Raw genomic sequence first — 8946 nt, forward strand, 5'->3', positions numbered from 1 at the left:
CACTATGAAGACCGAGCTCTACAAGATACAGAATTTGGACCTTGACTTCTCCATTGTGATGACGGATATTGCACCTCCGACTGCTGGGGTTTCCCAACCTCCAGCTCCCCCCTGCACACATTGAGATTACTTTTGAGGAGGATTTGGACATTCTTCAGAGTCCGAGGGTAAGGAGGCAGACGAGAGAGAGGATGAACAGGATTCATGGTCCACAGAGGAGGATGGCCCTCAGGAGAAGGGCAAGCAGATCTCTACTCCTACAGTTGAGGACAAGGAGCAAGCAGAAATTCAGATGGTGATAGAATATTCGCTAGCATATATGGCCGCCCCTGCAGATCTATCGGCCACTCAGCCATCAGCGGGCGAGGCCAGCAGCTTACAAGCCCCAACTTCAGTATTGAGCCAGCCAAAGATCCCTCCTCCATTAGTGGAGGTCACTCTTCAGGCCGAGATCTCATCGATCCCAGCTTCAGCATCAGAGGGTGACCCCACCATCACTCAGCCAGCTTCCGACTCCCATAGCGCATAGTGCGCCTCAGGGAGCCCCTAAACTCTATTTTATGTTCTTATGCATTAGGGACAATGCCTGCTTTTAAGTTGGGGGTTTGGTAGCCTTGTATATATTTTTGTGAAATTGGCAACTGTTGTACATGTTTATGTTTTTGCGCTATAAGCAAACTTATGTACTCATTTGTGTTTCGTGATTCTGTAGATATTGGTATTTTGTGATTTCCGTACATACGTTTTGTTATCTTTGTGTATATAAAAAACCAAACCAATACAAAAACAAGTAGATAGTTGTCCATCTTTAGTAATTAGCAATGAATTCCCCTTGGTTTTTCTTCATTGGGTTCTTTTCCAAGGGTATAATAGTAGAACCAGGACAGTAGAATGAAGCATGTTGACTGGTTTGGTGTGCTTGTTTAGTTTCAAACATGTGTGTCTGTATATAGCATATACCCTTCCATTAATATTAAAAAAAAAAGATATCAACTGTGTGAACTTGAGGCTCGCCCTGTGACTCTATGTCTACCTAGAGTTATACATGTCTATATGATGAAACTTTTGAGTTGCCAAGTATTGACTCGAGGGCTTCAAAGTATGTAAGCCAAAAAGTTCGTGCGCCATATGTGTGAGTTCTTTGTGTAAATAATTCTTTTGTTTACTTCTGCCATCTAGAACTTGTCCGGTTGGTTTTTCGATGCTTATAATAATTATATTTGGTTGGAGAAATGACCTTTAGGCAGTCTTTGTGATTTTTGGAAAACCAGTTAGCCTTTCAAGCCACCCATTGTACAGATAGTATCACTAGTCACCTCATTTGAGCCTTTAACCTTTTCTTTGGCTACCTCATTACAAACCTTTCCCTTTTTGTGAAATAATTCCCTCTTTTGAACCCGTACCTTCTTAAGCATTGAAAATGAGGCTAAAAGCCTAAGTTGTGGGTGTGGTGTCAAGCCGGAAATTGGAAAGGTTGTGCAATGAGCATAGGAAAGTGTACCTCAAAATGTGAAACTACTCAAGCTCCAAAAGCAAAAAAAAGAAAGAGAAAAAGAAAAAAAAAGTATAAGAGTTGTGAGTATTTGTATATAAGGAGTCTTGAAGATAATAAAAGAGGTAGTTGAGGTGGCTAAATGGTGGAAAAGTCGATGCCAATGAAGGTTATGTGGTTTGAAAAGAAGCAAAGAGCACAAGAAAGAAAAACGTGATTAGTGTTCAAGGAGGGTGTAGTCACTTGTAACCAAATGCTTATCTGACCCTTCCCTAAACCTACATTACAAGCTTAAAAATTCTTGATGGGATCTTCAACGGAGCGTTCTTAGAATAAAGCGATGAATTAAAATAAGGGCAAGCCTATGGTATGGTATGTTGTAACACTTGAAACTCTTTTTGAGGGTGAGTGTATTTGTGAATTCGTCCCTTTTTGTTGACATTGTAAATATTGTGATTTTGGGACTTTCCTTCTAGTGAGGGCACATAAATTGTGAGGTTGGACAAAAGTTGAGTTTTTGAGTAAAATACAAGTGCACTCAGTTGAGGGTAACATTTTGTCACAATATTTGAGGCTCGAAGTTTCACAAGTTGATTAGTTTCCTTGTAAAGATTGATGGTTCAGGAAGGGTAAAACAAGCAAAAATGCATGCTTGTAGTACTAACAACAAACACCATCAATTGTCACTATTGTTTCATATCTTGCAGATGGAGTCTAGAATAGGATAGTGTTGTCTTAGTTGCTTGAGGACAAGCAAGAGCTTAAGTTGGGGGGTGTTGATATGCCGGAGAATTTCGGCATATTTGATACAAATTGCGTAGATTTTAGCTTGTTTTAGATGCAATTATCTTTCATACTTATGTAATTTTAATATTTTTGCAGTGTATGAGGTTTAAGGACTTAAGAGCATATAAATAAAATCAAAAGGCCACAAAAATACAAGAAAAGAGCAAAAAGGCATCACAAAGGTGGATATGCGATCACAAATCCAACATGCGAGCCGTAGAATGCTCAAGTAAATCGCAAACCACAATAGATTTCTGGGCAAAGTCCAGTGCAAGAAATGCGGTCCAATCTGTGATCACATAACCTGTTTGTGAGCCGCATAATGGACCGCAAACTCGACATGAAGATTGTTGAAGGTAGAAAATACGACACGAAATGCGATCGCATACCTGCAATGCGGACCACATAACATCAATGCGATGGAGGCCTGGAAACTAGGGTTTAAAGATGTGATGTTTATGTCAAGAATGCGGACTGCATGTCAGTTATGCGACAGATATGCGGTCGCCTATTCAACAGGAAAGGGTATTTTTGTCCAAATTTTGTCCCGAGGTTTGACCCACTATAAATAGATTTATTGGGGTTTTGTGGGGGCATCTTGTCTGATTTTGGAGCTACAATATAAGACTTTAATATTCCTCTCTTTTGGAAGCTTTTGGGTCAAGAATCTTTCACTTTGTAAGCTTTATGGCACTAAATATTCTCTTCCTTTTGTATTTTAGTATGTGTAGCTAACTTTAATTACTAAGGTTGTAGACCCTAAATTGGTGTTATGTTAATGGGTGTTTAACATTGAATATATGTATAATGGTTGGTTGATATTTATTTATTTTTCATTCTTCATTTATTGTTTGTAGTTGCAAACATTAACAAGTCCCATTAAATTCATACTTTGCTTGGGAAAGTAGGTTGGAATTTGGTAAAGGTAAATATCAAAGACTCAAGGCTATAAACCTTGTTTAATAGAATCGCTTAGGAATAAGTGGGTTTTATTTGGCATATATTGATTATTCTCAATTGCAACTCTTTTATATTTGGAAAAATCGTAAAGAGGAAATACGACCCAACTATTGGAAAATATTGGGTATTCATTAAGAAATCATTTGCATAAAAAGAAAACCTTCCATTAGAAATATATCATATTAACACCGATAACATTACACTTCATTGAAGGGGACACAACTTTGGTTGCTTTAATCAAATTATTCACACTCTCAATATCACAATTAGCTATTTCTTCAAACCAAACTCAATTCATACTCTTGTTACCATTAACTGAATAGAATTACGACTTTAGTCAAGTAACACACCATTTGAGTAACCTTTTCACACCTATTTCCAGTGGGATTCGACCCCAACCTTGTTGGGTTATGATATTTGACACCGACCGCCTTACACTATTTAATTAAAGTATAATTTGAGCATATTAGAGAGGCTGCAGATGCAAATCCCGCAGATGCAGAATTTAGCCGCAGAAGTGGCCAGCCGAGGAAAAGCAAGGAGCTGCAGGTGCGGAAGGGTTCATGCACCTGCGTGACCGCAGATGCGGTGTGTAGGTCGTCGGTGCGGATTTTAGGACATTAATGAGTTTCGCATGTGCGGTCGTTTTTCCGCAGAAGAGGAACCGCACTTGACCGTAGAAGCGGAAGTGCTGGGCAGAAAAATCAAAAATTCGAGGGTTTAGTTTCAAAAGTTAGAAATTTATTTGGGAGCTCGGGATTGGCAATGTTGAGAGGGATTTTCACCTGGGTGTTTTGGGTAAATAATTCTTACTCGATATTGATTGTTTTTCACGAATCTATGCTTAAATTCATCCTTTAAATTTTAATTTGGGGTGGAAAAATTGAAGAAAAGTTGGAAAAGTTCTTAGACCTAACATTTGAATTTGGATCATGATTTGTATATCGTATTGGGATAATTTATATATAAATGAACTCGTGAGAGTATGAGGATTCTGAAAATATAAATTTTATCCGATTTTGAGACGTGGGCCAGAGGGCATTTTTGTCATTTTAACTAATTTAGCGTATTAGCTTAGAATTTATTCATAGAATCAGTTACTTGAAGCGTTATTTACATTATGCAATTGAATTGAATAGATTTGGGCCATTTGGAGTCGAGTACTCGTGGCAAGAACGTGGTTTCGGGTTGATTTTGAGCTGGTTCGAGGTAAGTGGCTTGCCTAACCTTGTGTGGGGGATATTCCCCTTAGGATTTGGTATTGTGGTAATTGAAATGCCTTGTACGTGAGGTGATGAGTGCGTACTTGTGCTAATTGTTGAAAATCTTATTTTCACTAAAGTAGCTTTAATTGTATTTTCCTTTCCTGCTTATTCTACTTGAAATTTAAGCCTGATGTTAGCTTAGTGAAGCATGTTTAATTGATTTAATTACTTATTTTCTTAAACTGCCTTATTTGTATTATGTGAAGCATGTTAGATTAGAATTACCTATTTTACTTTTGTACGAAATTGAGTTTAATTGAGTATTCTTTGTGTTATTGCTATGTGTTTTACTTTGGGACTACGGGATGGCATCCCCGGAGATCTCTTGTACGTATTTATGATTTGACCTGAGGTGCGGGATACCAAGAGATCCCTAGCATATATTGAGGATGCCAAGAGATCCTCGGGATACCAAGAGATCCCTAGCATAAATTGAGGATACCAAGAGATCCCTATCATATATTGAGGATACCAATAGATCTTCGGGATACCAAGAGATCCCTGGCATATATTGAGGGTACTAAGAGATCCTCGGGATAATGAGATATCTCTGATTATTATCTTTGTGAAGGGTGGTATTCCTTGTGATTATTTTTTCCTCTTTTTCGGTTGTTGTTATCCTTATTATCCTGTATTAATTCTTATTGTTATCTTTCAACTGTACCGCTTAATCTTATACTGTCATACCTTAAACTTCATTTAATCTCAGTAGGGCCCTGACCTTCCTCGTCACTACCTGACCGAAGTTAGGCTTGGCACTTACTGAGTACCGTTGTGGTCTACTCATGCCCTTTCTGCGCATGTTTTTCATGTGCAGATCCAGGTACCTCCATTCAGACTTTTCACTCGTGAGACAAGGTGCCTGTAGAGACTCCGAGGTATATCTTCCGCATCCGCAGACCGAAGAGTTCCTTTCTACTCTTCCTTTTTGTATTAGCCCTTCTGTACTTTCGTTTCTTTGTTAGATATTCTGGATTTAGATGCTTGAAGACATTCAAAGGCTTGTGATCATGAGATTTCAGGTTTTGGGAAAAAGTTATTAGTTTCGATAGTTGTTATTGTGTATGTCGAGCGGCATTTTAAAAGACTGTTTTATTTCATATTTCGTTTTTTTAATTATTTCTTCCGCAATTTGGTTTATTTTCCGCATTAATAGGCTTACTTAGTCGTAGAGAACTAGGTGCCGTCACGATGGTTCACAGAGGGCGAACCGGGGTCGTGACATTTTTTTAAAATCATAAGATATAACTATTTAATACTAGAAAATTTTGGGGCCCCTAGAAATAGGGCCTCAAGTAGTTGCTTGAGTGGCTTTACCATTGGGCCGCCCCTCATATTACATTCCAATTACCAATGTTACTATTGCACTATTAAAACTGAATAAAGCTACTACAAGAGGGTCCTAAATTTTATACCGCATTGCATAATTTTAAGAAAAATAGTTGTTTACAAAAATGCCCTCTATTTTCTCTAGCTTTAAAGGGCTTTAAGGACAATTTTGTCTTTAACCATACTAATGCATGCATTAATAGTCTTGGTATTACTAATGACATGGTTTTCTATGCATTACTTATACATAGTATAAGTAAAATTAATACTCGTATTAGTTATACATAGGTTGAAAACATGTACCAAACAAATTATTAATAATGCATAGAGCTAATGTTTGCATCATTTTTTCCAATACCTCCTACCAAACGAACCCCTTAGACTTTCTTTTCTATTACATATATAGGGGACAGAGAGAAGTAATAGTTCAAGAATCACACCGCTACAACTAGATGGAGTATAACCTCTTTACCTATTTGCTTGCTACATCTCAATCAAACTTGCCGGAAAAGCAGATGCATTCAAATAAAATCCTTTTGGAATGCCTATATCCAAGAGAGTAAGAATTACAACTCTGTATTAGTTGGTCGTTCTTAATCCTTTTTCCAGCAGAAACCAGCGTAACCTCACAGGAATGTGGTGCATTTTTTTGGTACAAAATCACCTATTCCTTGTCCCTTGCTGAAATTGCAAAAACAACAACAATTAGACATATAGTATAATTTAAAGATGTGAATGATCTGTAATGAATATATTTACCCTGTGGAAGTTGATCGCCTAGTTCCAAGTATAAGGCTGGTTATGTTGACGACAGAGATAAGGTCAAGTAATGCTTTAGATGGTGAGTTGCTCTCTACAAGCATAGTATCTACAGGTACCTGCGCGCACCCAAAATTATTAATCAACCTAATTTGGAAACTATATTGAATGTCATGTGAACTAATTTCCGATATACATACACTTGCGCCCTTTTTGGCATCATTGCACAGACACATGTATTTTTCCAACAAATTCTTCCTCCTGTTGTTCTCTTCATTGATGTACACTTTCACCTGCTCTTGGCTCAACTGATTTCTTGATAACTTCCCAACTATCATACAAAATTTTACTTTAGAATACGATTGAGGAAAGTGTGTTACATAATTTGAAAAGGAAAGAGTTGTAAAAGTAATTACCTGGTGTATGAAAGTAGGTTATGGGAGGGAAAACATGGACAAGACATATGTGAACTCCTGGTTAGATGGCATGATCAAGTGCCCATTGAAGAACATGCAAGTCATTTTTGCCAACAGCAATATAGATATCATGATTTTTTCCACCATCTAATTTGCTGCTAATTGTTACACTCTTTCTATCTTCTCCTATCTCTTCGATTTCTCCGGACATGATCACAAATATTTAGTACATGACCATCATCTCTTCGATAGTCCAAAAAGGAAAAGGGTGGGGAGAGCGCTTTCTAATATGCAGTTGCACGAAGTTGCTAATAAGGTCTAAAAGAAGTAGCTAATCAGTTTAAATGCAGAAAAAAGTGGTCAGAGTGGAATTGTACAGATCAGATTGCACGAAGAAATTGGAGCGTGATGCAAGAAGACAATTGTCAGATTTTATTTATATATATATATAATACTAGTAGTAGATTTACATATATAATCTCTCTCCTTTTTTATGAAAGAATAGTTCTCTTTTGTTACCATGGTCGGCCCTTCCACGAAACAAGTAAAACAATTGTTTTAGGCCCCACATTTGTGGGGACCCTTTTTTTGTTACACTCAATAGATTATGTATAAGTTTAAAAAAAAAGGCTCTGTATAGTGAAAATGTTTTATTTTTTTCTTTAACAATAACAAGTATAGAAAAGAAGGATTTGCAACTGTTATGATTTCTGCCAAGAAACTTACACTTGTAATGAATATCGAACCTGAATTTCATAAGAAACGTATGATATATAGGAAATAATAATTTGATGAGAATGTTGGTAATAAAATTTCAAAATCTTTTGAAGAGTGCTTTGGAGTTGATTACTTTATACATAGTAGACAAGACTATTTTTTCACTTCAAAATATATTTGAACAATTCTAAACATATGAAAATATTTTTGGTATTCTATTTAGTGCTAAAAATTAAGATCACTAGATGATGAAAATTTTGAAAAAATATTGCCTTAATCTTGAATGTTCTTAAAGCATAATAATCAATTCGATATTGATGGTGTAGTTTATTTCTGAATTAAAAATATTAAGAAAAATAGTACAGCTGGAAGATAACAGTTTAATTGATACACACGGTTAAATAAAAAAATTTAATTTTTTCCAATGCCTATATTACTTATGGAATAATGTTAATAACTCTTATTTCCGTCGCTTCAGCACAAAGAAATTTTCAATGATTAAAATTAATAAAATCTTACCTAAGATCAACCATATCTCAACAAAGATTAAATGGATTAGCTATAATGTCAATTAAGAAAGATTTATTAGGAGCTAAAGATTATAAGAAAATTATTAATAACTTTGTATATAAGTAACGCTAGAAAAATATATCTCAAATATATAAATAAATTTTTTTTTTTTAAAAGACCCTTCATAAAGTTTGGCTTTAGGCTACAAAACTCGTTCGGCCGCCTTGTTTGTTACCACCATAACAAGTCGACAAGATTTGCATTTCAACATCCTTACTGATCCATTGCCATTTTACTGACATAAGAGAATTTTCAAAGCTCATGCCGGTGGTGGAAACACCAATCACTATGTTTCACAACAAAACAAAACAAAACAAAAAATTCTTTTATTCATGTGTGTGTAAATAATTATTTTTAAAAATAATGACTATGATTATGTACAGTTGACTCACACTTCTTTCAAATAGTACTAAGCATAAATACCAATTTTGTAAAAAAGGTAAAACCTTAGAACCACTACACCATCCCAGACCCAAACATACGGCACTCCTGCAGTGGCGGAGCTACAATATACTAAGGGTGATCAAATGTCTTTTGCCAGAAAATTATACCGTAAATATAAACCAAATGTCACTTCAAATGAATATATAGTACCATTTGTTAATGTGATAGTCCAGCATTTTAATTAAAAACAAATGACAATTCTTAAAAG

General features: G+C 36.0%; 1 long non-coding RNA gene across 1 annotated transcript; it reads right to left on the reverse strand.

The window, feature by feature from the left end:
- Window positions 1-6014: 6014 nt before the first annotated feature.
- On the reverse strand, window positions 6015-7288 carry LOC104224796 (uncharacterized). The gene is made up of 4 exons (XR_710428.2): window positions 7008-7288; window positions 6792-6922; window positions 6592-6710; window positions 6015-6513 (listed from the first exon to the last, which is right to left on the reverse strand). It is a non-coding gene; the product is annotated as an uncharacterized lncRNA (long non-coding RNA).
- Between the last annotated feature and the right edge of the window lie 1658 nt (window positions 7289-8946).

This window comes from Nicotiana sylvestris, chromosome 10, assembly GCF_000393655.2.
Source record: "Nicotiana sylvestris chromosome 10, ASM39365v2, whole genome shotgun sequence".
NCBI classification, from domain to species: Eukaryota; Viridiplantae; Streptophyta; class Magnoliopsida; order Solanales; family Solanaceae; genus Nicotiana; species Nicotiana sylvestris.